General features: G+C 44.5%; 1 protein-coding gene and 1 long non-coding RNA gene across 6 annotated transcripts in view; one reads left to right on the forward strand and one right to left on the reverse strand.

Annotated features, from left to right (window-relative positions):
- Positions 1-23,314, forward strand: part of LOC139609839 (uncharacterized) — a 52,184-nt gene that overhangs the window by 19,165 nt on the left and 9,705 nt on the right. Inside the window, exons 5-7 of one of the 5 annotated variants that reach the window (XR_011685373.1) lie at positions 4,147-4,200; positions 5,658-6,303; positions 6,701-7,561. This is a non-coding gene — a long non-coding RNA (uncharacterized lncRNA). Of the gene's footprint in view, positions 1-4,146; positions 4,201-5,657; positions 6,367-6,700; positions 7,562-9,456; positions 10,201-23,314 lie in introns of those variants that run through there. The other 4 variants (XR_011685375.1, XR_011685376.1, XR_011685374.1 and 1 more) reach the window with 4 other exon arrangements.
- ahr2 (aryl hydrocarbon receptor 2) overlaps positions 1-23,314 on the reverse strand; it is a 55,095-nt gene that overhangs the window by 18,406 nt on the left and 13,375 nt on the right. The window lies entirely within an intron of this gene.

Consider the following 23,314-nt stretch of genomic DNA (forward strand, 5'->3'; position numbering starts at 1 on the left):
TGTTTGTTGTGTTGTTGAGGGGAAAGTGTCTTAAACTACAGCTTTAACATCTGCAGTAACTTCCTGAAGCTGAGTGATGATTCCTGCTGTCAGTCATTTCCTCCCCTCAGGCCCACACACACACACACACACACACACACACACACACACACACACACACACACACACAATCACACACACGCACACTGCTCCAGCCCTTAACCTGCTCTTCCTACGACATTGCTGACCTCTGACCCCTTGCATGCTGCGATAAGGCAGAGTCTGGAGGCGATGTCTCAGCGTTTACATTCCTCTGTCTTAACGGCAGGTCACCCTCGGGTGATACAGCACACGACCCACCACACCCACACACACACACACACACAGTGGGATCATACCAATCACTCATTAAACAGAGGAGTTCATCTGCAGAGCAGTGTCGCTCAGCTTCAAATTCAAACCTTGTTTTGTACAAAAACAGCTGCAGGAAAACCGCAGATCGACAGAAACACATCGACAAACATCCATACGTGAAGATTCGCTGATTAAATTAAGCAGCACCTACTTTTATCATCAATTAATCACAGTCAAACATTTGCTGCTTTCAGCTTCTCAGACAGAAAACGGAACATCTGTAGCTCGCAGGCTTTAATATTTTGTAGACAAAGCAATGAATCAATAAATCAAGACAATAATTGTCAGATTAATCAATAGTGAAAAACCTGAGATTTGACAGTGACGGTGGTGCAGCTGGATCTCACATATTAACCTGCAGTTCTTTGGGAGGAAGCGGGAAAACCCACACAGACACAAGGAGAACATGCTGCTATCTAATCATTCAGCTTTTATTTTAAAAACATCTACTGAGATAACATCTCGGTGCCCTCAAGCAAGGCAGCGAGCCCAGTAGCTGACAGCTCGACTGTGGTTTCTGTGGAAATGTATTGATGACACAAAGGGATTTTTATCGCTGCAAATACAACAGACAGTCCTGAATATTTCTGAGCTCACAGAGAATTTTGATAAATCATATCTAATCAATTTTCACCGACAGAGAGAAGCTTAAAAAACAAAAGAATGGGTCGAGTTCACACAGGGAAAAAAAAAACAGAAGCACTGAAATGAAAGCAGCAGAAACACAAGAGTTTGGCAACGAATTTCAGAGAAATGTTTACACTCAGATACTGCAGGAAAGCAGAAGAACGTAGTGTTGAAAGGTAAGAAAGAAAGAAAGAAAGAAAGAAAGAAAAAGTAAGAAAGGATGAGGAAGGTGGTGTATTAGCTTCAACACAACAGATGGAAATACGGCTAATTTGCTATAGTTGCTGCGTGCGCACACACACACACACACACACACACACACACACACACACAGCCTCGCGTGCGAACTTTCAACCCCCGGCATCCTGAGCTGAGAAAGGAGAGGAAGGAGGTCGGTGGAGGAAAAGACAAGGAGAGAGGGAGGGAAAACATTTAGCTTGATTATTATGAGAACAACGAGCACGCACACACACACACACACGCACACACACACACACACACACACACACACAGTGGCGATGGCTGCCAAAGCGTCTGATATGCCTTTACTGGCTTTTGAATGGTTTGCATGATTACATGTTCTCCAATTTGGAACTGCTAAATGTTATTATACAGTAGATACTGATGAGGGGGGAGGACGGGGGAGGAGGGGTGGAGGGGAGGCAGAAGGAGGAGGGGGAGGACCTGAAGGAACAAAAACAGCAGGGGGAGAATAATGGAAAGAGAGGGAGGAGGTGAGAGCTGCTGGGTGGTAGGTGGAGGACAGAGAGGGAGAAGAGGTAACAGGAGGTGAGAGGAGGAGGTGGTGGTAAAGGAGGAAAGGGGGATGAGGAGAGAGATGAAAAGGAGGATGAGGGGGTGTACTGAAGGCAGACAGGGGAGGTGGGAGGAGGAGGAGGAGGAGAAGGAGGACAGAGAAGCAAAGTAATGGGAGATGAAAGCACATTTAGGAGACCTTGTAAAAGAGGGAGGAAGGAAATGAGAATAGGAGGGGGGACGAGACAAAAGGAGGTAAGGATAAGATGAGGAGGAGGAGGTGCAAGGTCGAGGGCCGAACGAGGAGGCAGGAGGAAGAGGAGGAGGAGGACAAAGACAGAGAAGGAAATAGGTGCGGGAAGATGAAGGGAGGAGATTTTGTAAAAGGGGGAGAAAAAGAACTGGGGGGAGGAGGGGGTGGGGCTGAGGAGAGACAAGAGGAGAGGAAAGAGGAGGCATAAGGTGGAGTGAAAAGAGAGGAGGAGGACGGAGGTGGAAACAACAGTAAATGGAGGTGAAAGGAGAAGGTGAGATTCTGTGCAGGAGGGAGGGAAGAAACAGGAGGAGATGGAAGGATGAGGAAAAGACGAGAGGAGGAGGAGGAGGAGGAGGAGGTGGAGAGACAGGAGGAGGAAGGGGAGAGGAAAAGGGGGGGGGGTAATCTGTAATGGAGTTTGAAGCATAATGTAGCTCCGGTGCTCTTATCGCTGTCGTGCCATGGACCCATTGAGGACAGGAAACCACCCCCCAACACACACACACACACACGCACACACACACACACACACACACGCACACACACACACACACTTAGCCCTGACTTTTCATCTACAGAGTAATCAAGCTGGAAGTAGGAGAGAAGGTTTATCGTATAAACAAGTGGCCGTCTGCACCAAACCTGGTTTAAAAAACTATGAATTTAAGCTACAGAACTTTCACTGTCATGTTATTAACAGTCTGCTCAATGAGACAAAGTACAAGGAGACCAGGTGGAGAAGAGCTCAGTAAGAGTGAGTTAGAGTTAAAGGAGGTGTCCTCGGAGGAGATGAAGGCCCCCGCTCTGATGCAGCTCCTCCACAGAATGTGCCAGAAATAATAAGAAGTTCTTGCCCAGAATTTGCAGGAGGCCACACTTCAGGCTTGTGCTGTAATTTGTCTTGATGCAAAAACATGGTGACAACTTCAAGTGCTGCTGGAGCAGGTTGTGTGATTGTTGTGGCAGCTGTGATGTTAATCCAGCAGAGCTTTATTAGCCACCTTCTCTTTGTTGCTGTTGTGAAGACTGAAGGCAGAGGCTGAATCTGTGCCGGGAGCCTTTCACCATTATTCAGTTGTGTTTGGATAAATCACTGGTTTCACTGGTTCCAGGTGGATGATTTTATCTCATCTGAGTGTTTTTGTAAACGTCTGAGCGACTCTGTGTCCGCTCGGTATTTCCCTTAAAGCAGGAAGCATCAGGCAGTAAAACAGTTAGCAAACCGGCTATGAAGAGGCTCAACAAACCAGTAAACCCATCATTAAACCAGAACGTCAGTAAATAATCCAGTCAGCCAGTATCTGGCAGGGCCTGGGCCCAGTGCCTGGTACTGGTTGTAACCCTGAGCGCTGACTGACAGGCTCGGCAGGCAGCCAGTGGAGTTGCGTGTAAAGAGTTTATTTAGACAAGAGAGTGAGAGGGAAAGAGGAGTGTGTGTGTGTGTGTGTGTGTTGTTCAAACTTGATGGAAGACAGTGAAGAGGTCTCACTCCTGTCAGAAATCAAGAACCTAATGAAACGAACCGACAGAGCTGACCAGACCTGATCTTGTATAAACTGTGTGTGTGTAACTGATCCGCAGATTCAGTTTACATAACACTAACACACACACATATACACTTGAACACTTAGAAATATATCGCACACACGTACACACATGAACTCATGCATGCTGCTGCACACACACAGGCGTAAACATATCACACAACACACAGACAGACGTGCTCGTGTGTACGCACAAATTGTGCAAATGTATGAATTTATTCACACACATAGACATGCAAAAACAAAAACACATGCAAGTGAAAACTACACGCACAAGTACACACACCCAGAAAAATAAGATGCACTTTGTTCCTGGCAGAGGTGCATGTGTGTGTGTGTGTGTGTGTGTGTGTGTGTCAGTGGGTGCACTTGGAAACACTATCAGTTTGATCAGAGGAGTTGGCTGGATCTAATCAGTTGTGTGTGTCTGATCATGTCTGAGTGATAAGTTTCCTCTGCCAAACATTCTCTCTCTCTCTCTCTCTCTCTCGCTCTCTCTCTCTCTCTCTCTCGTCCCTCACTCTGTCTTTTCTTATTCCTTCTCTCTCTGTTTCTTATCTGAAAATTCAGGTTCCTGATTGAGCTGACGTGACAGCTCCAGTCATGGCGTCCTTGTTTACTATGGTAAGTGATCTACAGTCTTAATGTATTAGTGGAGTTGGCAGCGTTACAGTTTTTGCAAAGACATTTGTGATAATTGTGATTAACACGATTGGCTATTGATGTGATGTGATGTCACTGCAGACGGCCATATTGTTTTCTGAGTTAATCACGTGAAAAGAACTTTCAGAAGTTTCAGAGTTTACGGCTGTCTTAAACGCAGCAATGGAGCAGTACTGTGATTGGATGTTTCAAACCCAAATGCACCCTGGTAGTTGTAGTTAACTTCTCCCTCAAAGTTTTTATGAACACAGGCTTGTACCTTCACCTCTCTCATCGAAGAATCAGACATTATCTAACAGTGACTGAATTCAGTCGTACAGTTTACAGCCCAGTGCCAATCTTCATTGTGAAAAAGTGAATTTTAAACTTTATGTTTTATGTAACTGAAATGAGAGAAACTGGTTAATTCACGAGGTCAAACGCACATCAGACGCCACTAGAGGCTCACAGTCTGATCTGTCGGGACAGAGGTCGCTCTGATGCCATTTTCCCGTTATCTGTGAGGCCGTTCTGAGCTCTTGCGTCATTTGTAAAACGAGTGAATCAGAGGAAAACCCAGCCGACCTCAGCAGCTTCCTGCCTCAGCTCGGCGGTGGGCGGTTAAACCCAGAGAAGCTTCCATAAAATGACATCATCAACGTCGTGATTCATCGCTCCCCTCAGCTTTCACCTGCGAGTGGCACTCGGGAGTCTTTAAGGTGGACTGAAGAGTTGAGACTCAGATTAGATTCCTTAATTATTCAGACTGAGTCCAGCTGCAGCTTTGATTATTCATGTAATGTTCTGGAAAGTTTTCTGACACAGTGCCTTATATAGTTATATATATATTTTAAAAAACTATTAATTTGAGATTTCCCACGTGACATTTCACCTTTTCTTGACTATATTTGACAGCAGTGGGAACTTGCTTTCATATCAGTTTTCATGATGATTTCCTCACCAGATCTCACTGCTAAAAAGACAATTTGAAAGCAAGGAGATAATAGATGAATAAAATATATGAATAAAATATTACTGCTTGAATTTAGCTTTATTTTTGTTTTGCAAATTGCTTTACTTAGCTTTTTTCTTTTTTTGATAATTTTCTAAGCATAAAAAAGCAAATTTTCTGTCAGTTTTGATGCAGCTCTCTTCACCAGACTTCCCTGCAAAAATGCGGTTTTTAAAGTCATGTTTTAATTTGAGTTAAATGACAGAAACTGGTTATAAAAAATACTTAAGGGAGACAGAAAACCCAGTTTCCATTAACAGTAAAGCCAAACTCGTGCTCATGTCTCACAGCTGCATCTCAGTGCTCAGAACAAAATGTGAAAGTTAAACAAAAAATCCAATAAATCATCATGTAAATAGAGCCAGGTTTGGTTGAAGCTGCAGCCTGCGCCTTTAAAACCCTCAACTGAGCCGGTTTCTTTTCATAGGCGATGCCACATGTTGTGGGTGCCACGAGGCGGAAGTGGTACTACTTGGCTGCCACTGTGGTGACTCTCTCTCTCACACACACACACACACATGCTCTATGTAAATGCAAGTGATAGTTCATTATTTCCACTGATGCTGGGCGGTTTGATTGACATGAGTGTTAAATATATTTCACTGTGGTCGAGACACAATAACAGTTTTAGATGTGGAACAGTTTTCACCACGGTTTAGTTTTGAAGGATGTGAAGCCTCCTGAGCACAAAGGTGAGCTGGTGTATGTAAACATACACCTGTCCCGCTGGCTAAAATACTGTGGGTCTGCACATATCACACAACCACCGCTCTCTCTTATTTTTTACAGACGTTCAGTGCATTTACTTTTCCTCAAATCATGTGAAGTCTGAGATGCTACAGGGAAATACGAAAGCATCACTTCCTCCTTTGTGTTTGCTTGAGGCAGGAAAATGCAAATGCTCTGAGGGTGGTGTTTCCAAAAATGATGCCCACTTTGGACAAGTTTTGTTACTGCAAAGACAAAGGCACAATGCACTTGAGTGATTGTGGTGGATTCATGGCACAAACAGCGAGTGCAGCATGAGGAGCGTGAAGTCTGAGCAGCAGAAAGAAAGACCAGACTGATTAAAGGTCAGTGCTGTGTCTGCTGTTTGCTCCCTGCAGCCTCCCACACAATCAAACCCAGACTGCACATCTGCACAGCTGTGAATAACATGGAAATCTGATATCTAGAGCCAATATTGATCTTTTATTAGATATCAGACACCATCCACCTCCAGTCACAGCTGTAGAAAGACCTGAAACAAGACACTTGGTATTTTGGCTCTTTTTATTTCTCTAATAACTTAATAATAATTTCTACACAATAATTAAATCTCAGATTTTCCAGCGTTGAGTCTCTGCGCCTTTAACAGCTGCTGACCCTGTTTTGGTTCTGAAAAACTAAATACTGATGAAATTCAAAGATATCGACGATCGGTGGAGTGTATATCTGATGTCCTCATTTTCTAAATATTTTCACTTCCAGAAACAGAGCAGGTTTGAAGCACGCTCACAGTAAAAGGTTCTTCTGATGCGACTTCATCTAAACTTCAACTTTCCTCAGCACAGTTTCACATCCTTTCATCTGCTTTTCACATATAGTCTGTAATATTTTGTAATATTTAATTAAAATAACCCATTACAGAAAGGGACTATCTGTACTCTTGGTTTACCGCAGCCCATGAGACAACAGACACTAGAGTTCCTCTTTCTGAACCTAAAACAAAGGACAAACTGGACAAAGACATTTTCTTGAGAAGTGGCGGATGATTGATTCTTGGTTTTGTCTTTAAACTTGACGTGTCTACTTCCTGTTTCATCTGCACAACCCCCAGCAGTCTGGAGAGAAACAGTCTCATTGGAAAAGACAGTGTCAACAGCTGTTGAAAAAGCTTTGCACAGGTAGAACCAGGAGACTTGGAGCTTTCAAACTATGGAGAATTAGTTGTTTTTTGCAGAATACAACTTGAGTTGTTTCTGTTTCTGTGCTGGACCTGGACCAGCAGCTCTTTGTGCTGATTGGTGACGTGAAGCCTCACACACAGCTACACCTACAGAGAGCTGCGGGACATGTGAGGACACTCTCACACTGTCGCGGTGTAACACAGCTGAATGCAGACAAACAGGCTGGGTGGGTTTGTTCCAGCACGTCCGCAGGAATGTTACATAAGTCGGTTAAGTTATAGACTCAGTACAACTGAGACGACTCTGCTGCGGATGCTGCGGATGCTGGACCCTCACTCTGTTACAAAACGGCTGCAGCGTCTCAGTTTCTCTCCAGGAAATCAACGAATTTAAACCTGCCAATGAGCAAGGCACCAATTCATTGCACAGAAACCACTCTTACCTGTAGCAGGACGTGCAGGAGGGTCATCAGACATTAAAGAGAAAGAAGAAAAGGCATAATTAGTGGAAAGTGAAGAGGCGTCAGTATTAATTATTTTCTGAGCTCCGACTCTGCAGCTCAGGTTTCACATCCAGTTTGTTTACATGCACACAGAGACCACGTTGCTCCGAGAAATCAGGTTGTTCAAGTCCTGACCTGAAGTGACCTGGGCCGGTACGTTTGTGTACATGCAGCGGGTCAGTATCACTGCTCGCCTGCCTCTGCTGTGTTGCAACCACGCACATGTCCTGCACATGTGAATCTAAAAACCATCCAGCAGGGAACCAGCAGGTGAAATCAGGTTTACACAAACACTTTCGGGAAATCTGGTCACTTCAGTGCACGTAAACACTCTGATGTGAGAGCAGGAGGGTTTGAACTTGTTCTTTTTTTTCTGACATGAAAAGTAGATTTAAACTGAGAAAGAGCAAAGATACCTTTTCCACCGAACTGAGTGCAGACATCAAAGTAAAACTCAAAGACCCTGAAGCTCTTCAGTCCAAACAGATGACAGGATGAGATGTTTTCTTCAATTATTATTGAGCAACAGACATCAGGCATCCATTTTCTTTTCCTAAATAGATTTACAGTGTTTTGGAATGAAACTCGTCCAGTGTAAACTCCGGCTCGGCCACACCACAGAGCTCTCCCAACCTAAACAGTCCAAAGTGGGACTGGAGGCGAGCTGCTCGTCCCCAGACGGAGTGACAGAGCCTCTGGATGGCAACAGTGCAGAGTTAGTCTTAGGAAATCATGACTTGACTTTATGCTGGTGCTGTCAGTAAACAGCGGCGGTTACAGAGAAAAGAAGCCTGCACTTTGGCCGGGGACGGCACGGGAACGCTGCAGGAGCGCTCGTTTTCCGACAGCGACTCGTCATCTTTGCAGGTCGCAGAGTTGCAGAGAGTCACAGCGACCGCACAATGGAAAGAAGTCTGAGTCTGCACTGTGGCGTCCTCCACTGCTTGTATTTCATTAAAACTGTCACTTCGATCAAATGCAAACTGAACAGATACCAGTTTGTGGCTTCACTGCGTCGTGGTCCAAGATAAATGTGTTCAGTTGACATCACACAAGACAAATTAGACCAAAACTGTCTCTGCAGCAGATTTTTCACTTGAACAGCAGAAATCGAAGACTCTTTTTGAATCAAAACAAATAACTACCATATTTTTGTTGGAAATGAATCAAAATGCACGTTTCCACACATAAAGCAGGAAATATTCATGTGTTTCGTTTAGGTTTTGGGCGATATCTCTGAACACTTGAGCCAAAAATCTAATGTGAGACACCGGATCTGTCTGTCTGGGCCGGGAATCTCTCACCTCCCCTTCCAGCATCACGGGGGAGGGTGACAGGTTTTATGTCGATCCCAAGAGGCTCCTAAAAATACACAGCACCTGGTTAAAAATATTTCGACTGCCACGCATGTGATCGTCAGCTGCTGCTCGTTGAAGCCCAATAGGAAACACATGATGAGCTACCTTTAAACAGTTGGGGGGGGGGGGGGGGGGGGTTGCCCTGCAGCCTGTGTGCATGTACACAGCTGCAGTGTGGGGGTTTCACGTTGGTGAGTCGAAGTCACTTTGACTAATTTGTTAATGAATCCAGGCTTTTCCTCCTCCGCCTCCAGCAGGTCTGTTGTCTGCTGAAGTGTCCAAAAGCAAGACACTAAATCTCCTCCAGCTCCAGACTCCGACCTCTGACCTCCATCAGACAGAGGGGGGAGGGACAGTAAATCAAGTTTAACTCTGGACCCCTCTCCCTAAAACTCTCACTGTCCTGCCAACATCTCTTTTTCTGTCATTTACCTCGACTACTGTTGAGATTAAAGATATTTGTGTGCTCCTCTGCAGCCTGCTGAAGTGTCCTCGAGCAAACCTACAGCTGCAGAGGAATAAAGAAGAATAAAGGAAAAATCCTGCCATTCACCCAGAAAGAAAAGGAAAGGAGGAGCTCTTATTCCTGAGCAAAAACACTGATGATGTGCATGGAGGTAAAAGATATTTGCGTGCACGTGCAGCCCAGTTGCAGGACTCTGTAAAGTAAATATAAAGAAGGAAGGACATCCGCACACAAAACAGTTATCTCTGTATTTATGCATCAGCATCCGTCAGTCTGCAGCCTGGCTAACGAAGGTGTCTCTGAGCTAAACGCTGCATCAGGCTGCAGATACCACGCCTCTTTTGTTAAACTGTGGCAATGAAAAAAAAAAACAACTACACAATTTTAAGACTCAGGTTTGACACTATTTTTGTCTGTAACCCATTAGGAATGTGTGTGTTTTGTTGATATAATCATCTTCGTTCCCACAACAGGTGGAACTACACTGGAAATGTCCCAGAGAAATGTTTTCATATTTTCCTGCAGTGTCATAGCCTGAAAAAAATCCACCATCCCAAATTAGTTCCACCTGCTTTGCACAGTCAGTTGTGCTGTGTGATGTTGTGCATCCTGCAGGGCGACTAAAGGGTTAAAGCAGCCCTCTGCAGCGCATAGAGTGATTACACAACCCGAGCCATTGTTTTGGTGTTTGGGCCCGGCGGCGAGGACGGCCAGTTTGCCGACATGTCTGAACCAGCTGGAAGGAGGCGGCGGCTCCTCTTTCATCTGCAGGAGCTCAAGTATGTAAACATGAGGAGCAGCGCTGCAGGAGAGATCTACCTGAGTGACAGAGGAACCACAACCAGTCACTATTTTAACCATCAACTGGTCTGCTGGTGATTTCCTGCCTTCATCACTGCATCGAGTTTCTGCAGAGTTTAAGATTGTTTAACACCGATATTTCACACCTGTTTCACACCTGCATACAATGAGGCCCTTAATTACATCACATCCTTTTATACTTACATACCAATGATTCCTAATGATGCTATTAATTTAATTAACACATGAGTGGCAGGAAATGGAAGCAAAAATAAAGTGTCTGCACATCAAGTGACAACTGGAACAACAAATCTGCAGAGCATCAGTGTAAGTCACTGAGACCTGCAGCTAAAACTAAATATTAGAGAACCATCTTTTATTGTTTGACTAAAAACACAGACATGTTTAATTTACCATCACATGTGACAGAGGAAAAGCAGGAAATCTGGAATCACCAACCACGAGGGTGTGAAAGTTAATCTTCTCATCTCGCTACGTGCGTGTGTCGAGCCACATGAGGCGGCAAACGTCCAGCGTGGTGTCAACAGAGAAGAGAAAGTGGCACAGGATGGCACCGAGGCGGCTGAACGATGACGACTCGAAGGCGTCAGAGCTCAGTGTGTGTTACTCAGCGGTGGTGCGCTGTGGCCGTGCAGCTGACAGTCGGCCTTGACTTCAGCACCAACTGTCGCTGCTGAGTTCAATGGAGACAAACGTGTGAGTGGACATACTTCTGATGTCAGGAAATTAAAACTTCTGCTGCAACACACAGACACACACACACACACCGCAGGTATTAGGGAAGCAGCTGTAGAGGTGTGTGTGTGTGATGGTTTACAGTAGATAATCCCAGCTGTAGGTGTTGGCGTGTTGCTGCAGGATTCACCATGACACATAAAATCAACACCTAACATCAGTGGATTATGATTAATACAAACGACTCTCATCGTCCTTCACTGGGAGATAAATCACCCTCGAGTCACCGATGACTTCTCTGTGCAGAGCAAGACGAGAAGAACGTCACCGCCTACATCTAAAATCTAAACTGCATCACATAATTACATGATTTTATTTTGTCCAGCAAAAAACAAAATTATGTGCAACTTTTATTTCTAATTTTAGTGCCAAGAGAAAACGTAAAGTCTGAGTATGAGGTTGTGGAATAAAAGGTTTTAGTGCAGGTTACTCAGAGCCTCTCTTCTGATTGGCTCACAGACTGGAGCTGAAATGATTAGTCCATTAATTAAGGAAAATAATCAGCAAATATTGTGATAATCTAATAATCAATGTGAGGATTTGCTGCTTTATATCACTGTAAAGTGAACATTTTTAGCTTTTATATTGTTGGTCGGATGAGACAAGACGTCACCTCAGACTCTGTGATGGACATTTTCACTATTTCTTGACATTTCACAGACTAAATGATCACTGCAGACGGACACATCATCAACCACAAGTGAGCAGTGATGGTGTTTTATGGATTATGACACCCAGTCCTGGTTTTCCACTGGGCTCAGCCACAGCCAGACTAAAATAAACCAACGCCGCCGCGGCTGAAAGATGTCTGAATATCACCGTTAAAACTCTGACTCCTGCAGGCTGCGTGTTGTGAAACTCTGCATGATGTCAAATGTGGCGATTTCACAAGATCGCTTCCTTTGTGTTTACTGAGATAAAAGCGTCGCTCAGTCTTCTCACCATCTCCCTTCACACCTTTCTGCTCTGGGGGATCGTTACTTTTCATTTCTCTCTTCCTGTTTCTGGCATCCGATCACAGTCGGGGAGTTTTCGAAGACGCACTGAGGCAAAAACATGACAAAACAAACAAAAAAAAAGGAGAAAGAAAGCGTTCAGATGGTGACGCAGGCTTGGCCCAACAGGCCTTTTTACTTGAAACCATCTTCCTTTGTGGCACATATCCCTATCAATTACACAACTTTGATTTCAGAGATTAAAAATGTTCCCAGAAACGACCGCAGGGACAGCTGGGAAAGATGGAGAGGGGAGGGGGATTTGGGGAGATCTGCTCCGACAGGCTTCGGCTTCATGTGTCTCTTTGGGAAAGAGGAGATGAAGAACACTGGAGCGATGTAAACTGATGATCACATCAGTGCAGCTCATCGACAGCATCATCTGCGCAGATCCACGTTCCTGCTGCTGTCGCTGACATGTGTTCAGGAGGTGTGCGACGACGAGTCCCACTCGTTTCTGCTGCGCACACTGTTGAAAACCATGTGAGACACAGGGTTTCTCATCTGGAAAGACTTGAGCTTGAAATGAGCAAAACTACACATTTAAAAATCCTCAGTGTCAGACTCTATCCAGTGGGAAACAACGCTCAGACCGAGACAATCAGCTGCTTTTTACTTTGATTTATTTCAGACGGTGCTTAGAAAAAACTCACAAATATCAAACAGCAATAAAAAGTCTGAGAGGAGAGACAAGTTTGAAGTTAAAATTTGATGATTTTGTTTTGTCAAACTCTACTTTCTCAGATATTTGAGTCCAACTCTGGACCATTCTACATTAAAGTGAACCAAAAAATGACTATGATTATGTTTCTGAGCCAGATTTAAACCTGTGATTAAAAATAAATTCTTACTGAGGAAATTATCTTCTGTCAAGTTCCTGCAGCACCAAACAAGATCTCATGTTGAAAGAGACTCATAAATGTCAAGAAGTAACAAAGAAGAAATTCGAGGAGAAATAAATGTTTGAATCTGTAAGTGGAGACAAGTTGTTCCTGGAGGTTTCACGTCGTGTTGAACAGCAGCTCAAGTTCCCGCTGCACCAAACTGTCTTTTTGCAGCTTGGCAGCTCCTCGATTCCTTAATGACCCACACATACTTGCCCCGCTGCCTATGTAAACTCTCATTCATAAGGAGAGAGGCGGGGCCGAGAGGCTGCCAGTAATTTTCCACCATAAAGCTCTTACCAAACTCACTTCCCTGTCATTACAGCGACAGCGCCGCTGCAGCTCCAGACGTGCAGCGTGGACCAAACCTCAACAGCAGCACAGACACAATATCAGACATTCATCACCCCTACGCCTCAATATTCACTCCTGATTGGCCGATTAATGCCTGATACATGAGGGCAGTTGCATAATAACTGCAGGTGAACAGACCAAGCAGCACAGAAAACATGAAAACACCAGAAACCACAGATCAGAGACTAGAGATCATCTGAGCGCGCTCAGGTGCCGACTTCCTCCTTCATGTGAGCTGGAGTCAAGACTTTGAGGAATAAAAGCCGCCACATTAACCTGTGTTTACTAAATAATGTCATTAGCACATCATTTCTCACCTGCCAGGTGTTTATAGTGGGTGGATACCATGCAGCAGGTAATCTCTAAATATCACAGTCAGGAAAGCAGCTTCTTTAACCATCCAGCTCATCATCATATTAGTTTAAAATCCATAGAGCTGAAAATTCATCTGAATCTCAGGAGGTGAGGGAGGGGCAGGGAGCTGAGAGTGCTGCTGTTTGGACTGAGAACTTATGAAGCAGACGTTCAGGAGGTTTTTACCAGGAGCTGAATTATCCACAGAGGTCTCCTCCTCCTCCACAGACCCGCGGACCAGGAGCTTAAAACACTGAATGAAGCAGTTTTCACGTCTCTGAGCTGAGCTGTCGAACACTTCCTCAGCCGGTTTCTCTGATAACTTCAGATCAAAAATCCCTCATCTTCAAACCGAGCTTCTGTCCGACAAACACAACACTCCTACGGATTTCTCTGGTTTGAGAACTGATGGAAACATTTGTAAGAAAACAACTCAACAACATTTCTAATAGAGGTCCAGCTGTTTTTAGACATTTTAATGTGGAAAGTTATAGATCATAACTTTAACTTCACCCTTTTATTCTTAGTTATAATAATAATAATAATAATAATATCCCTCAGATGGAGCTCATTAAAGCACCTGTTAATTACGCTGACTGGCTCTGATGTGAAAGCTGTGACAGATGATCTACTGTATGACAGAAAGCTTCACACAGTGACATGATGTGAAGCACAACAATCACTTAAATAGCTTCAAGATGCAGCAGTGAAATAAAAGAAATACGTCTCTTTTTTCCTGCCATTATGTCTAAGACAGTGATTTGTGGTCCACAGAGCTTAATCCTGTCAGATCAAAGAGCCTGTAGTTTTAACTGAAAACATTTGAGGTAAAAAAAAAGTGGTATCAACAACACAGTGAACATGTGTAGAGTCTGAGAACTTTCCCCAGAGTGATGAAAAAACAGAAAAATGGAGGAGAAAATAATCAAGATTGATAACCAGCTCCCCTGCTGCTGCAGAGAGCATCATCACGTGAGTGATCGTCATTCCTGGACGCCGTCTCCGCCCGTTCAAGCCGCTTGGCTGCAGCTCCTCGTCCTATCAGGGACGTCCATCAACAGCTCGCCAATTATCTAATGAAAGGAGATGCTAACTTGGGCCGACACATTTGGGTCGATAAAGAGGAAGTGAAGTCAGGAAGCAGCTTGTTCCTCTGAGGAAAATGAGATCATGACAGCTCAGTAACTGTATCCTGACTCTGGAAATGTCGGCACCACCGCACTCTTTTAAAAAGGGTTCTGGGTAATAAGCTCCGGACGACAGGATCACGTTTGGAGGAGCCATGATGCACCTTTATCTCTTCATTCATCCAGTGGTTTCAACACAACTCAAACAATCAGAAAATCCCCTCAATTATCAGAGTATGAAACCTCCAGAAACCTGCTGATATCTGAGACGTCACAGCCAATATCAGCATGTGGTCCGTGAGAAAAATCCACCAGGGGCGTGAGAACCTCCAACAGCCGCTTTTAACCCGCCTGAAGTTATCTTCTCAAAAACACTGATCTTCCAGTAGCAGAACAATCTCACCACAAGATCCACTAGTAGCTTTACTCCTCTTTCCGGACTTCTCATCTATTCTGGCTTCGAAGTTGAAACAGAAAATACATTCTCAACCTCAGAAACAACAGCTTTTATTTTCATTTTCAGAAGCAGGAGAAAACCAGAGGCTGTAAATAAAGATGGACGCAGCCTCTGAGGAGCAGTTTTGAAGCTGCTGCCTGACTCTGTCTAACTCCACCAATAAGTCTTGTGTGTAAAAATGTAATATAAATGTAAACAGGTGAGATATATAAAAATTCACCCTGTACAGTTGTCATGAAGGAGGAAATTTGCTTTTACATGTTTATTTCTGCTGTGAAGTTGGCTGTTTTAAGAGCCAGACTCTGGTGGTGTTTAGAGGAACTGCAGGTTTTGATAGTTACTCAGTGCTGGCTTCTTTTTTCAGGGTCTGATTTCTATAATATCCAATAACTTTACACTCACTGCCTCAGAAAATATGAACCAGTTCGAGCCTGATAAAGCTTCCAAATGACTCTTGTAGATGTCTGAGCTGTAGCTACAACAGACCAGGAGGCTAATCTCCTCTCAGGAGATGCTTGTTCCTCAGCTGATTGAACTTTGAGTTTTTTCTGCAGGTGCTTCTCTGCTCCGTCAACCAACAGCAACAGAAAATACGACGTGAGATAAAAGGCGGAGGCCCTCTGCTGCGTGCAGCAGCTGGGCTGCTGGTTGGGCTCGTTTTATTAATTAGCTGCTGCGTTCGGGCTGAAGCTGCGGTGAAGATTAAAATCAGCTGCTGTCGTGTTTGATTGGAGAGAGATCCTGCAGACTCTTGGCTTCGAGCGGATCCTAAATGTTCAGTTTTGTTTTATAAATTTGGTTTTCTAAAAGCATTCTGGCAACTTTCGCTTGATCTTTGTTCAAATTCGGACTCCAAGTAGGATATACTGTATCTTTTTGTTCCTGTGAGATTTGCAGCAGAGTCACATTAAACCGAAAGCCCAGAGCACATCATGTCCTGAACTCCTTTTTTAAATAACAACGCCTGTCTGTTTGGCTTGTCTGAGCCCCGTTTGGCCCCGTTTGGCCCCGTTTGGCCCCGGCTGTGGCTAGATCAGAGGTTAGCAGACACCTTTCTCTCTACCACGACTTTGCCCCAGGCGCTTCCTCCCGCCCTGACTTCCTCTGACAAACACAACTTCCTGTAAGACACAGAGGAGAGATTAGTCAACGTGTTTTACAGGTTTCCCCCGGTTAACTGACAAGCACGTGGAGCTCTGTGCCGAGTTCCGGGCGAAGCTGCATACCAGGCCGAAGCACACATCAATCTGAACTTATCTGCTCCGCGCTGCTTTTCATTAAACTCTGGCTGGTTTTTTTTAATCTGACCTATAAATTTTTCTGTTTTATTTTCTTGGCTCTTCTCAGTTTTTCTTTGTAATTCGGCCATTTTATATCATTTATTTTGACACTTTCTTGTCCTCTGCAGTGTTACCCAGTTTCAAGGTCTTATTTAGGACAGAAAGCCTGTGCTGGGTACGTGGGGGCTCTCGGTGAAAGGTGCTTGGTGGTTTGGGGTTGTTACTTTCAGTGAAATTGACAAGTGACTCACTGTTGCCTGGGTAAACAATTAAAAACAACGCCCTGATGCCTTCTGGTCGCTGTGATCTCTTCAGGTTTCAGCTCTCCGCAGAAAATCGAATGTGACCTTTTAAAGCTGGATTTCCACCCAGTTTAAACTGCATTTCACATTTTCTAACTTTGACCTCATCTCTCTGAGCTCCAGCATATCATCTCAAAGCAAGATGTCAGAGCTGAGTGTGTAAGCAACAGGTCACAAACCACAGAGAGCAAAGAGAGTAAAACTCATTTCAGCATAGCTTCATTCACTAATTACCTCCTCCTGTCTGTCGCCTCGCTCCTGTCAGATATCATCAGACGTCTGTTTCCCTTCAGGTAAAACTCAGTTTTCATCGCTCTCTGTTTGTCTGAGGTCTGCGAGGACACAGATCACCAATTTGCATACTGGAGATAAAAATCTCGACGAGGTTCAGCAGCAACATCACACCTCGAACAAACAGACGCAGAAACACGACGACAAACTAAAACACAACCAGACTTCACTGCTGCTGCTGCTCCGTGATCTCACCTGCAGCAATAAACCACCAGAAAAGCAGAAGTGTCAGCTGCTGGACACTAAAACGCACACTGTGTTTGGAGCTGAGGATTCTGGGTAAAAAGCTGAGTAAGCGCTGAGTCACTCGTGGCGAGAGGACAGATGAAAGAGACAGGTTGTTTCATTGTTTGCCAGCTTTATGATTGTTCTCTGCATGAGGATGAGAGCTCAGCACAGAAACAACATCGTGGCACGAAAACAAAGGACGCCCACCGCTAACACATGATGTCACCGATAGGACAGTAGGATACTGTGATGAAAAGAGCGGTGCACGTGTGATTGATTAGTGATGTCTGGCACGTTGCCACGCAGACTGGGACTGTGTAGGATGTGAAAGGATGCAGACATGTTTCCTGAACCTCTCTGGTCTGAGGAAATGCACAGCAGCAGCCACAACTCTGCACACATCCCACAGCCGCTTGTTCCTTTTACTTCCCTCAGTAAAACTCAATCATCTCGTTATAAAAGTAAAAGCTTCAGTCTGAAACAGAACAGAGCAAAAGTTAAAGCTGCACTCGCTGCTCCTCACAGCACAGAATCTAAATTATTAGACTACATTACCCAGAATTCATGGACCTGAGGTCAGCAGATGAAACATTTCTGCTTCAGAAACTTTTATTTATCAACTAAAATTTAATTCTGTGAACTGAGAAAACTAATTCAAGACTCAGTGAGAGACAAAGAGGAGGAAGAAATAAAGCCTGTGCTCAGCACAGAGCTGGCTCTCAGTTAATCACAGAAAAGCAGTAGCAGATTAAAAAGCAGCGCCTGCATGTTTCTGCTGATTTCTGCAGTGACTCTACACAAACACACACATTCACACACAAACACACACACACTCTGGTCTTCCCCAGATGCCTGGGCAGGTTTCTACATGGCCGGCCTGTCTGCTGTGTTTTGACTGCGATCCTCCATGCAGAGGGTCTGCAGGTCCGATGCTATCGCAGCGGGAACATCCCAGGACTCATTCCAGGTCCTTTTCAGGACGGATTCCAGGACTCAGCCGTCATTTGTCACATGTCTCATTCTGATTGGCTACTTGGAAACCGTTCCCTCGTCTGTCCCACTTTATTCAGCATTGACAGAACCGGTTTGCAGCAGCATTTTAAAGGTCTCTCTGTTGGACTTTGTCTTCTCTGCCACTACAAATATTGATGCTCGTTCTCCACACCACACAAGCCAGTACTCTCTCTCTCTCTCTCTCTCTCTCTCTTTTCTTAACGCATTTCCTCTTCACTGAACGAAGGGAAACACAGGATTAAGTTTTTCAGCAGAAAACAATGAACGTCAGAAACAAGGAAAACAAATTTTGGCTGAAAACAACAAAGAACAGAGTCTGTGGTCTCAGGCCTCTCACGCTGTGATACTGATGGTTTTAATGAGATTAACACAGAGTCCAAATAAAAACTATATAAACTTTACATTGTTTGGCACCTGAAGGACACTCAGCGTGATTTTCTGAAGACAGCTGTGTACTCAGTGTCCTGTATTTTTATGGAGACAAACAAAAGACTCATTTCTGCTTGTATGGAACAGTGTCTTCCTCTGTTGAAGCCAGTAACTGTGGTAACATGAGGCTCAAAACAGCTGCTGCAGAAAGCAGATAATCAACAATTTACTTATTGTCAATCAACAAATCAATTACTTGATCATTTCAGCACCAAGTCTGGCTCACAAATCTTCAGATGTCCATGTGTTTGTGATTATAGAGCAGGTCTAGGTTCTATATCAATACTGTGAAAGTATCAAAGCCTCAGTCCACAGAGAAATGCACACAGCCTGTATTCAGAAACTGAGCCTTAAAACCAGCCGTCAGGACTTCTGCAACTTTGTGATGTCACAACGAAGCAGGCACCGCCCTCAGCCACACCCCAAGCCCCGCCCACCTGGACCCACCATCCAACCTTGCAGGATTTGGTTTCTCTAAGTGTTTAAAGAAATAATAAAACAACTTTGTGGGCCCAAACTCATAACAGTTTGAGACGGACTTCAGAGTAAAGGCCATTATCCAAAAGTTTATTTCATCGTTTCTGTTCATGTTTCACAGCTGGAATTGAATTTTCTGATTGTAATTTATCTCGATGAGTCCCAGATATTCCAGGAGTCCCACAACCAGCATGAATCCCAGCTCTGCCTCGAGACACGGGCAGGTGCCACCAAACGCCGTTAAAGCAGGCATCTGTTTCCTGACAGCGGTTACTCAGCTCAGCACTTTACTGCCAAGCAGCGAATCTGCAGCAGGACTCACTTGTGTTTTGAGTCAAACTGCTGATATGTTATTTCTGCGCTTTTTTTTGTCTTACATGTGAAACCTCAGCAACAACCACAACAGTGAGTGCCAGCACCAGTTTCTGTCTGTCGACGCCTCGTATCAGCCTGTCAGTCAAAGAGCAGGAACGAGCAGAGGAGGGACGACGTGTTGGACGCTCCCAGGATTCCTGTTCGTTAGACACAACATGCTTTACCTGCAGCCCACTTCCTGTTAGCTGCTGTTTCCATGGTCAGCAATCCCCTGCCAACCCAAACCTGAATCTCTATTTTCTACAGTGAGCCCTTGACCTTTGACCCCACCTCCTTCCTCAGCTATGAGACTGGTCAGAGGTCAGGCTGAGAGTTTGACGGGGTCACAGGGTTCGGATAGAGGAAGCTCGATGACCTCCAGCCGCTTTAATCTGCTGGGAAAAACCGACTGAGGCCTGAAACTGTCCACTGGAAACACATCTGGAAAACTCATGGAGGAGGAGGGGGAGGGGGAGGGGTGTGTGGGTGTGTGTGTGTGTGTGTTGAGAGGGAGAGAGCAAGAAAATACTGAATGTGAAACAAAGAAAAAAGAGTGTGTGTACATACATGTGTGTGTGTGTGTGTTTCCTGAGGCCCAGCAGAGGAGGGAAGTTCAGCCGAGCTATTATAAGACCACAAATTACGGCTCTCCACAGCCACAGATCTCCTCTGCTGGGGCCTCATCAGCAGCAGAATGAAGACTTCACTCCAGAAACCAAACACATCCACTCTGGAAACATGTCGCAACCTCAATTTCATCCCTCCGGATTTCAAGAAGACCTTCATCAGAAACTCTTCTCCTCTGAGGGCAAATATTTCCCGACTAGACTTCTGTGGCTTAACAACAACTGTCAGTGTAGCTGTGTAGCGGAGATTTCTCACTGCTCGCCTTCACTTTCACATCTGTCATTACACCCTCCTCTGAGGAGAGTCAACACAACTGATACAGCAGAAACTCCTGCACTGTGAAATGGACCCATATTTAGAAACATGGTTTGGGCCTTTTACTTTCTTTTACTTCTTTTCTTCACTTTGCGCGTCTTTGTAGTTATTCTGTGACTCACTGTGGTCGTGCTGCATCTCTTTGAGGCAGTTTTGCATCTCTTTGTGATGATTTTGTGTCTCTGTGATGCAGTTTTGTGTCTATTTGTGGCATTTTCCCATCTTTCTTTAGCCTTTTTGCAAATCTTTTGTGTCTCTCTCCAGTCATTTCACATCTCTTTCTGGTCTTTTGATCAACTTCTCAACTGGAAATGTTAACAGTCACTTTAGACACATGCTCTGGACCCCTGACCCCTTGGGCCCCTGAGCCTGTGCCTAGTAATCCATCCATGGGTTTGGTTTGTACCTTTAAATATATTATATGAACAATAATACAGTAAAGTGTCGGGCCAGTAGAACATGATAGGTACCGTACGGTTCCACATATGAAATAAAATATAAAATGTGCATTATCTCTAAGTCTATCAATAACTTTGAGAGTGAAAAGGAAGCAAAGAAGAAGAAGAGAGAAGAGGCGGACGCTGAGGATAAAAGCAGAGTCTGAAGATGAGGGAGGTCTGGGTCAGAAAATGTTCACAGTGTTGAACAATGCCGGTGTTGTGAGCATCAGCCATGGGATCAAACCTCAGGGCGTTTTCCACTGGCCTGTCGGTGGCCCCCGCGGGAAGAGACAGGGACGAGAGGACGGACAAAGACCGCTCCTTTCTCAGCCACATCCTGCCGGACCGCCGAGCCGGCCTCTCCTTCCCATGAGCCTTTACACTCCTGGGTCGTCTTTGTTCGCTGACAGACAGACTCAGACTGGTGTGTTTGGTAGAGCCACAGTCACAATGAGGGATTCACCGAGGCCGCAGACACTCAGACTGTCTGTTTCTGAAACTGTCTGAAACTTTCAGCAGACAAATCAACTCAGTCTGGAGACCGAAATGTCCCACAATGCAACGTGCAACAAACCCACAAAGGAGACACTGTAGGTGTCAGATGTTGGTGCAACACTTCCAAAGATTAGTTTTGACTTTTGTGCACAATTAAAATGAAAACAATTATGTTTCGATCTTCTGTTTTCAATGAATGACTCTGTGCTGCAGTCCACCACCGTGACTGTGCATTCATGTGGGTTTCATTAGCAGCTTGGCCTCTTTAGCAGGTATCCACCCAGACACTTCAGGTCCTAATGTTCCCTCCAACTCCAGGTTGATTTTTTAAAATTGATCTAAGTCTTTATCAAAAGGCCTGTGTTCGAATGACAGTGGAGGAAGTATGACTTTGTTGGCAAGCACCAGACTCTCTTAGCCTTGGAGGTCTTGTGGTTCATCCGAATTCCTCATGAAGAATAATCTAATTGAGAGACTCCTGCTGCCATCAGCATCTGGACTGAGCGGAGGCCACACACAGCAGCGCGGGGCAGCGGTACGAGCCTCTGCACAGCTGCAACAAAGGAGATCTTCATGTCTATGCTTTGGGAAGTGACAGAAGTCCCAGCCACGATCCTTCACACAAACTTTTTTTTTTTTTAAGAACTGAACCCTATGAATCAACAGCTATGTGATCATCTACACTTTGGGTTTGTCCACATGTTGCACTTCTGCATGGAAAAGATTCTTATTTTCCCAGATGCCAGGATTGGAAAAGCTCAGTCTAGGCTCAAGGGCTAAGAATATCAAAGCCACTTCCTGTCCTGCTCCGGACTGGTTCTCCAAACATGTCAGAGTAAAGAAATGTCTTCAAAATATCTACAAAATGGCAACTTTTCAGAGATAAGCGATCATGTGTTTGTATTTTCGCTCTCGATCAATCACTGGTTTCCAAACTGGGGTCCAAGAACGTTACAGAGGCCCTGAGGAGGTTGATCCTTCAGCAAAATGAAGGCAGTTCTGCTGAAAGGTTCCTCTGTTATTTTCTCTATGGAAATCAAATCTATCAACAATAATTTGTCAAATCTTGGCTTGTATCACTAAGAGGAGTTAGACCTGACAGTGAAATTCAAAGGTTTCACTTTGCTCTCTCGTCTACAGAAAAAACAGGCGTGTGGAGGACTGATGAGACTATTTTAATGTTTGAACAAAGTCTTACCAGCTCCTTCTTTTTGGCTTTTTAGTGCTGCACAATAATTCAGTTCAAACTTTGGTTTCCTCAAGTGGAAGCGACAGATGATTAAATCCTGCTGTCGGTAGCTGCACCAGTCAGATCCACACACAGTGTTTCCACTATTAATGTACCTTCAGTCAGTCAAACAACAGCACTCAGGATCAGAAACCCTGTCTGACTGCTGCATCCCTGCATGTGAGCTGCTGTCATTTCCCTAAATCAAGTCTGGTCTCTGGTCTGTGGTGAGCCGGCTCAGAACAGCTTCCTCAGGACCGACACACACACACACACACACACACACACACACACACACACACACTTTAGGTTGAGTAGACGGCTTCAATTCAACATAAAAATCTTGACTTGAGCAGCTGTATTGTATCAGTATCAGTATTTAAAATCACCTCATAAACTCAATTTTATAGACTTGCTTGTACATGATGTCTTTTTTTTATAGTTTAACCCTCCGTCCTTGTCCTTTCATCTCGGTGCCTTCGACTCTTTTAATAATTTCCTGACTTTGATGTCTGCATTTATGTGACCGTTAAAGTACTTTATACACTTTTATGTTAAATGTTTTAAAATGAACGAGGTCTATTATCACAATTAGAGCGAAGCAAAGAAGGAAAGATAAACAAAGACAGAATCATTATGATGATGATGATGATGAGGCTGG

The sequence above is a fragment of the Trachinotus anak genome, unplaced genomic scaffold (assembly GCF_046630095.1).
Source record: "Trachinotus anak isolate AG129_WGS33_773 ecotype Australia unplaced genomic scaffold, CSIRO_AGI_Tana_v1 ptg000026l, whole genome shotgun sequence".
Classification (NCBI taxonomy): Eukaryota; Metazoa; Chordata; class Actinopteri; order Carangiformes; family Carangidae; genus Trachinotus; species Trachinotus anak.